Genomic DNA, 7,514 nt, shown 5'->3' on the forward strand with positions numbered 1-7,514 from the left:
CTGTGAAACATTTTCTTAAAAAATCTGTAACAAAAATATGAGCTGCCACATATAGGTAAAACACGAACAAGTAGCAATAAAATTTAATTGAAATATATATATATATGTGTAAATGGGCTCCCTCATGTAGGAAAAAAATGGAAGCTCTAATGTGTAAAGGAAATTTGTGAATTCAGAGAATGGGATCCTACCCAGAATATGCCTACATATGTAAAAGGAATATAATAAACAGTAATGAGAGTCCCAAGTAAATGTGTCTATGTACATAAAAATGTATGTATGTATATATATACATATATGTACATATATATGTATATATATACATACATACACACACATGCATGCATGTGGCCTTCCTTGCAAGGTCTGAAAGGGAACAATTTTGATTCTAGAAACATTTCTAGGATCGGAGCAAAGATGAGAATATCACCCAGCTTTAGCAATAGAAGGTCTCCTTTGCTAATATGTCAAATTTTCTAGGTTTTATGTCATTTGAGCTTATTTTTTCTTCATTGATTTTTTCTTATAGGACAGGTCTGAGTTATCATGATACACATTATTTTCTCTCATCTATGTGCACTCAAGATAATTTATCCACTCTACTTCTGCTCTTAATAAAGAAAGTCTATTTTCCATTTATGGGTAAAACCTCTCCATTCTATCAATTAATATTTTCTAAATCAGAAATTAAAATACATTAGCTCAGACATATTTTGGTGGTCACCCTTTTTTTATATAAAGCTACTGATAAGAATTCAAAAGAGGACAGTTAAGAATGTAGTTAACATCCCAGAACTGACAAATCACTAGTTTCTAAAGAAATTAATCATATATAGCTGGAGACATGGTATAGCTCCTTTTAGCAAGCAAAGATTTCAGGTGATTAAGTTCAACTTTCATCCAATTTTCTTATTAATCTCTTGTCAGCCTTTGTCTTATTCCCTTAGCTCCCATCCTCTGTTGTCTACAATAACAATTCATACAGATACCAGAAAGGTTGGCAGAGTGCTCACAATATGGACTCTCCACTCTGACTTCAATCTCACCTCCTCACCCATCAGAAACTTTTGGTATGTTTCAGGCAAGACAGACTATCCACATCTTTCTTCCCAGAGTTTTCTATCAATACCAACAATTAGCTGAAATAGGCCAAGGTCACCCACTGCATTTGGGGCCATCTCCAGTCATCCTGATCTATATTTTCCCACTAGACCTAGATGGTTCTGGAGGAGAACGTGAGGCTGAGAGTTTTATACAGCCTTTCCCTCACTTAATTTCAATTCATTTGCACAGCATGTCACCTCCTTCCCAAAGTCATGGTCCTCATGGACAAACAACAAATGTCCTGAGTTTTTGTGAACTCTGAATAAAAGTCTGCTCCATTTTCATAAATTCTTTTGACATCCAAAATCTTCATGGAAATACTCCAACACTGCTGGACTAGGGATTACAAATCATTTTGTAATTTATCATAATTTGTATCTCATGTAAATTCAGATTTTTACAAATTAAGTTTGTTTAAAAAGTATCTTTAGTGTCTTCCTAATTAAATTAAAATAATATTTTTAAATTTAGGCATGAAACTAATAGTATCTTAACTTTTTATCAAATATAATAATGTTAGACTCATGCTTTAAATAATCTTTTCTATGGATGTAAACTATTGCTTAGTAAAATCTGTCTAGTAAAAATGACAAAATTATATTTGCTCCTTTCACTAATCCACAAAAAGAGATATTGCTAATAAAAAATAATATAAGGACTAAGAAGCATCAGAGACAAGAAAGTTTGAACTAATTTGATAAATTTTGAAAAATTTTTTTTTCCCTTTACATATGTGGACTCAGAGGGTAAGAAAAAGGAAGGAAGTGTTAGGTTTCATAAGCAAATAGAATAAGTTTGAACGAGATGAGGTGAGATCTTTCAAGACAGTTGTGAAAATCGAGTAAGGCTTCCATCTATTTCAAAGCTTGAGTAGGCCTGAAGGACTTTAAGCATCAAGTCAAGGGCATACTTAAGTTCCCTCCCTGCTATCCCCTAAGGGCATACTTAAATCCCCTTGTTATCCTCCTATGACATCAGTGTCTTTCTGTTAGGTCAAATATGGGCAACTATGTACTTATTGGTCAAGTTCAATTTCTTGGGTAGTTCCCCAAGTTTGGAATGTAAGATCCTCAGCCAATAAGGATGAGGGTCAGTGGTGGGAGGGGGTATTTGCGTTAGGGATAAAAAGTGTTGACCCTGCCCCCTACGGTGCTTCCTCCCTTCGATTGCTCGATGGGTTCGACACCCGATTCTCGAGAATGTATAATAAACTTCACTTTGCTTCTAGATATTTCTCCAGCTTTTTTTTATTAAATGCTATCTGAACCACACAATTTTGGGGGCTAGTCCAGATCACACTACTTGTGGTGAGTAGGTGAACCCCTGGGGTGCTGGCGGGGTGGCGCCCTGCCCTGATTTAGGTAGCCCGCCATTGTCCAGGGCTTCTCCTTAATCCCCAAGGGAAAGTGGGCCTGAAGTGGAGAAACTCGGAGCAAAGCAAAGGGAGAAACTCCGCGGTAAAAATTCCGACCAGTTCGGTGGAGGACCTATCAGTCAAGTAATTTGTTGGGCAGCAACCCAGAGGTAAGCCCCCTGTGAGGCCCTTGAGTCTTAAACTCTGGAAGGGTCTCTGGACAGGAACCTGTCAGGCCTGGAGTCTTAAATGGGTCTCTGGACAGGATAGGCTTGGTGAGGCCTTCTAGGGTGACTGGAATCAATTGGCGACAATTGGTGTGTTTGGGCGTTTTGGAATTTAGATTCCGTCCAAATTCAATGGGTATGGCCCAGTCTCAGCCAGCCCTTGTGGAGAGAAATGAGAAAAATGATCAGAAAATACCGGTAGATAGTCCCTTGGGAGATAAATTAAGTAATTGGAAGGAAAAAGCGAGGAAAAAGAAAAGCTGATAAGGTACAAAGATATTGTTGAAGGCACTATTGCAGACTGGGTGTGCCAAAGACTGAATTTGTACCTGAAAGAGAAGGAAAGGATTTAATTCCATCTGCCCCTCCAAGGGCCCTTGGGGCCAGGAGGAGAACTTGGGTCTATTTTGAATTCTCTCTTCTCACAAGAGAGGGGAGTAATTGGAGGTGCAGCTATAAAGGAGTGGGACAGGAGAAACCCTCCAGCTGCAAGAGTAGTTTCAGCTGACCAGAAATACCTTTAGCTGATCCCAAATGGGAGTACAATCACCCTATACATCGGGGAAGTATGTGGGATCTAGAGTGAAGATGGTGGCTTCTTTTCTTTCCCTCTCATGTGTCCTGACCTGCAGTAGGGCCACGTGGGACCAAGGGAAAGAAACTGCTATTTGGTGAAATTAATTATTTTAAATATGATGGCGAAAGTGGTTTTATATTATTGGGAATTTAAAGCCGTGTTTGGGATTTTAAGTTATAATATAGGTTATTAAAACAAAATGCTGGTAGTTTACCTTAGGGGAGGTTGGGGTTGTATCTCCCTACTTGGATGATATGTTGTTTTCTAGAGGTATTGGGTAATTTGTAACTGGGTTATGCCTTAAAAATTTGAAATCTGTTGGGCATGTATAAGTTATGACATTTGGTTCAGTTTGTGAACCTTGAAGTTTAAAGTTTAAAAAAAAATTTTTTTTTTACTTGAAGATGAGGGACAAGAAAGATTGATTTGCAAAAGCAATTAATAGTTTAAATGGAGCATCTAGTATTGGTTTGGGAGTGTTGAACATATGTTGGAGAAGGTTTAAGCAAGTAAGCTATGAAAGGAGAGCTATGGAACAGAAAGAGATGTGAGAGAAAAAGAGAAGAAAATAGCTCTCCAGAAATGGGGAAGAAAAAGGCACAATTACCTAGTGAATCTGCCATTTCCATGGGAAAAGGAGATAAATCCCATGAGGTTGGGGCCTGTCTTGAGCTGGCAGATTAGATCCTGGGGAAATGGCAGCTAAAAAGTGAACTGTGATAAGTTAGGGTCAGGAAGCATGGTGAAGTGGGGGAAGGATGGCCACGTGGAGAGAGACCTTGTCAGGTGATCTAATCCCCCTTCCCCTTAAGTATGGCGGCTGCCACACCTTGCTGGTTGGGATATCAATTACTTCTACTGTTAAAAGGAACAGCCTACATTTATATGGTGTTAATAACTGAATGTTTTTTTTTTTATTTTTCAAGTCTAGCTGCTCTAAGAAGTTTGGAACTGTAAGTTATTTGAAAGTGATTTATTTCTACTAAGATCCCATCTGTCTAAAGCAAATTATTTAATGCTTATTTATGTGCCTGATAGACTCCTTGTTTAAGGAAGAGGATAAAAAAAAAATCTAAGAGCAGGATTTTAGTCTGAGCTGATAATTTGATAGTGTTATTTCTAAAAATTAAATGAAGAGAGTATTAATGTTTGAAAGATCTAAAAGTTTCTTTTATGTGGAAACGGGATGGACAACATGCGATTTAGAATTTCTTTTCCTTTGTATTTGAGTATTTTAAAGGCAAAATGATCTGTGTAATGTTAAACTTAAGCTGTATAAGCTGTGAACTTTCTAGGATGAACCCTTTACTGTGATTCTTGAACTAGATTCATTTGAAGCCTTGATTAATGATAATTGCTGTAGGAGATAAAATCTTTTGGGACTGCAGCTAATATTTGTTGGGAATTTTGAATTCATGTGTGACTGCATAGGTCATAAGGTGGAATTGTGAAAACTTTAAGGACAGTTACCTGAAGTAAAACTGCCTTAAATAGATATTTTAATTTGTGGCCAAACTTTGGTTGCTGTTTACCTTTTTACTTCCTGGGGCTAGAGTTTCTTTATCTAAAGGTTTAGCCCAAGTACTTGTGGCCCAAGGTACTTGGGGCCACTCCCACCTTGCCTTTTGGGAAAAAAAAGGGGGGGGGGGGAATCTCATGCCCTGATTAGGCTAAGGTTTAAGTCTAGACTCTTTTACATTGTATGTTGATGGAAGGCAGGGTTATCTCTGGAACCCCAATCCTAGGCCCCTGGCTTACTTATCAAAGATCTATAGTGTCTTTAGATACGTTTTTCATGTTTTTCATGATCATGGTGTGTGGGAGGGCTGTATTGAAAGAGAACTTTTGACACCCAAACAATTACCCATTAAATACTCAGAGCAAATGAAATGAAGGGGAATTCACTCTAGGTGAAGGGAAGGAGGCTTATAGGATCAGCTGCCCATGTTGCATTACTGAATCTTAATCCAGCCTCCTGTCCCTTGGAACAGAACCACCCTTGCAGAGGAATATTGTTTAGAGTTAATTGATTTTCAAATGAAAGTAAAAGGATTCGCAAGAATCCCCAATGCCTGGGGGAGTAAATTGGTTTATAGATGGATCTTCTAGAGTGGTAGATGGGAAATTCTTTTGAGGCAAGGGGAAATAGATTAGCAGATGAGAAGGCAAGGGAGCTGGAGACCAGATTTCTCATATAATGGCCTTGATACCTGTACTTCCCTCTAGTCTACCCTCTCGCAGTTTTAACCAGAAGGAAAGAGAAGGCCTCGACTCTTGGAGCAGTTGGGAACTCGGAAGGATGATGGCTCTTACCTGATGGCAGAGAGGTACTGACCAAAGCAAGTATGAGGCAGGTCCTTCAGCAACTGTACCAGGGCAGTCACTGGGATGTCCAAAACCAGTGTGATGCTGTGCTGACAAGGTATGTTTCCCCTGGCCTATATACTATGGCCTGACAACTGGTGGACAGCTGTCTCGTTTGTCTAAGGACTAACAAGGCTGCTCAATACCAGATCCCAAAAGGGGAACGAGCTCTGGGAATCGGAACATTCTAAAGCATCCAGGTGTGGGCTTCACTGAACTGCCACCAATGGGTCGCCTCAAATACTTGCTGGTCATAGTGGACCATCTGACCTCATGGGTGGAGGCATTCCTCTCAGCCCGAGCAACTGCCTTGACAGTAAGGTCTTAGTAGAACAAATTATTCCTAGATATGGAATAGTGGAGAGGATACACTCGGATCAGGGAACACATTTTTCTGCCCAATTATTGCAGAATCTGATTGGGGCCTTAGAAATCACTTGGCATCTCCACACCCCTTGGCATCCTCCCTCTTCTGGGAAAGTAGAAAGGATGAATCAAGAAATAAAAGGGCAACGGACTAAATTGTCTTTAGAGACCCAACTACCTTGGACTAAATATCTTCCTCTTGCTGTAGTTAGAATCAGAACCAAGCCACATAGAGATGGAGGGCTTTCACCTTATGAATTATTGTACGGTCATCCTTTCTTGGCTTGTCCTATGGGAAACTGGGACCCTATCTTGGAGACAAAGGATTTATTTCTTAAGAGATATGTTAAGTCATTGCTAGTGTAATGCTGGAAAAACTGAGGCAGGAGAGAGATTAGAGAGTTTTCAATTTTTTATTAATTGGAGAGTATAATTGAATGGACAGGACTCTCGTCTGATTATCCAGTCAGATAGTGATAAAAATGTACTGGGACCAAGGAATCCATGTTGGTCCCAGGGCTGGGGAGACTGTCATTTCAAAGAATCCAGCAATCAGTAGGAGAAAGCCAACCTCTTAAATATTCTCTAAAGACAAAGAACCAAGAAGCCCGCGAAACTTTCTGTCAGGATAGGGGAGGCCATAAATCCTAAAAGCCCAGAGACAGGATGTCTGAATACTCAGAAATAAAGATGTCAATGAGGTATCTTGGAATATTTTAGAGGGATATTGTAAATTCTTGAACAGGGGAGGGTCAGGAGTTCTGCTCTCTTGTTTATCTTGCTAGCAAAGGCAACAAAAGGGTTAATAGCTCAGACTCCTCTAGGTTTCCCTGTTCATAGAATTCAGGTTGGTGATTGGGTGTTGATTCCATCCTGGAAAGATGAGAAGCTGACTCCGTGCTGGGACGGACCCTGCCAGGTGATACTGACCTCGGACACTGCAATTCGCACCCAGGAACGAAGCTGGACACATCACACCAGAACAAAAGGACCTGTGGCACCACCTTTATCCGAGTGGACAGTTGAAGATGGGGAGACTTCAAATTACATTTGAGGAGGCGACCTCTGCTGAATGGGAACACAAACTCTGAATCCAATGCATTGTAACTATGACTTTTCTTACATTAATTACTTTGGGAATTACTTTGGGAACTCTAATAGGGCTTTCCCTGAGCCTTGGGTTTGCCTATTTCCTCATGATAGCCATAGAAACTAGACCTCTGTCTTCCAAAGAATAGAACCAGCTCCTCCTGCTCGTGCAGAATATAGGGAGAACTCTTAACTTATCAAATTGTTGGATCTGTGGTGGATCCCAACAATTGAGCCAATGGCCATGGGTACCTGTCTCCTTAAGCCCAGCCTGGATCCTTAGTAACTGATCCCAAATTCATAATGGGACTGATTTCTGGAACCTAGAAGAGAAACATCAGTGGCCATTGACAGAAGATAGGTTTTGTTAAACAGGGCAAAGTTTGAAGCTGGGAAATGGTGTATGTGAGTGGACTTAACTCTGGACAAGGTA

Source organism: Sarcophilus harrisii, chromosome 3 (assembly GCF_902635505.1).
Source record: "Sarcophilus harrisii chromosome 3, mSarHar1.11, whole genome shotgun sequence".
NCBI classification, from domain to species: domain Eukaryota; kingdom Metazoa; phylum Chordata; class Mammalia; order Dasyuromorphia; family Dasyuridae; genus Sarcophilus; species Sarcophilus harrisii.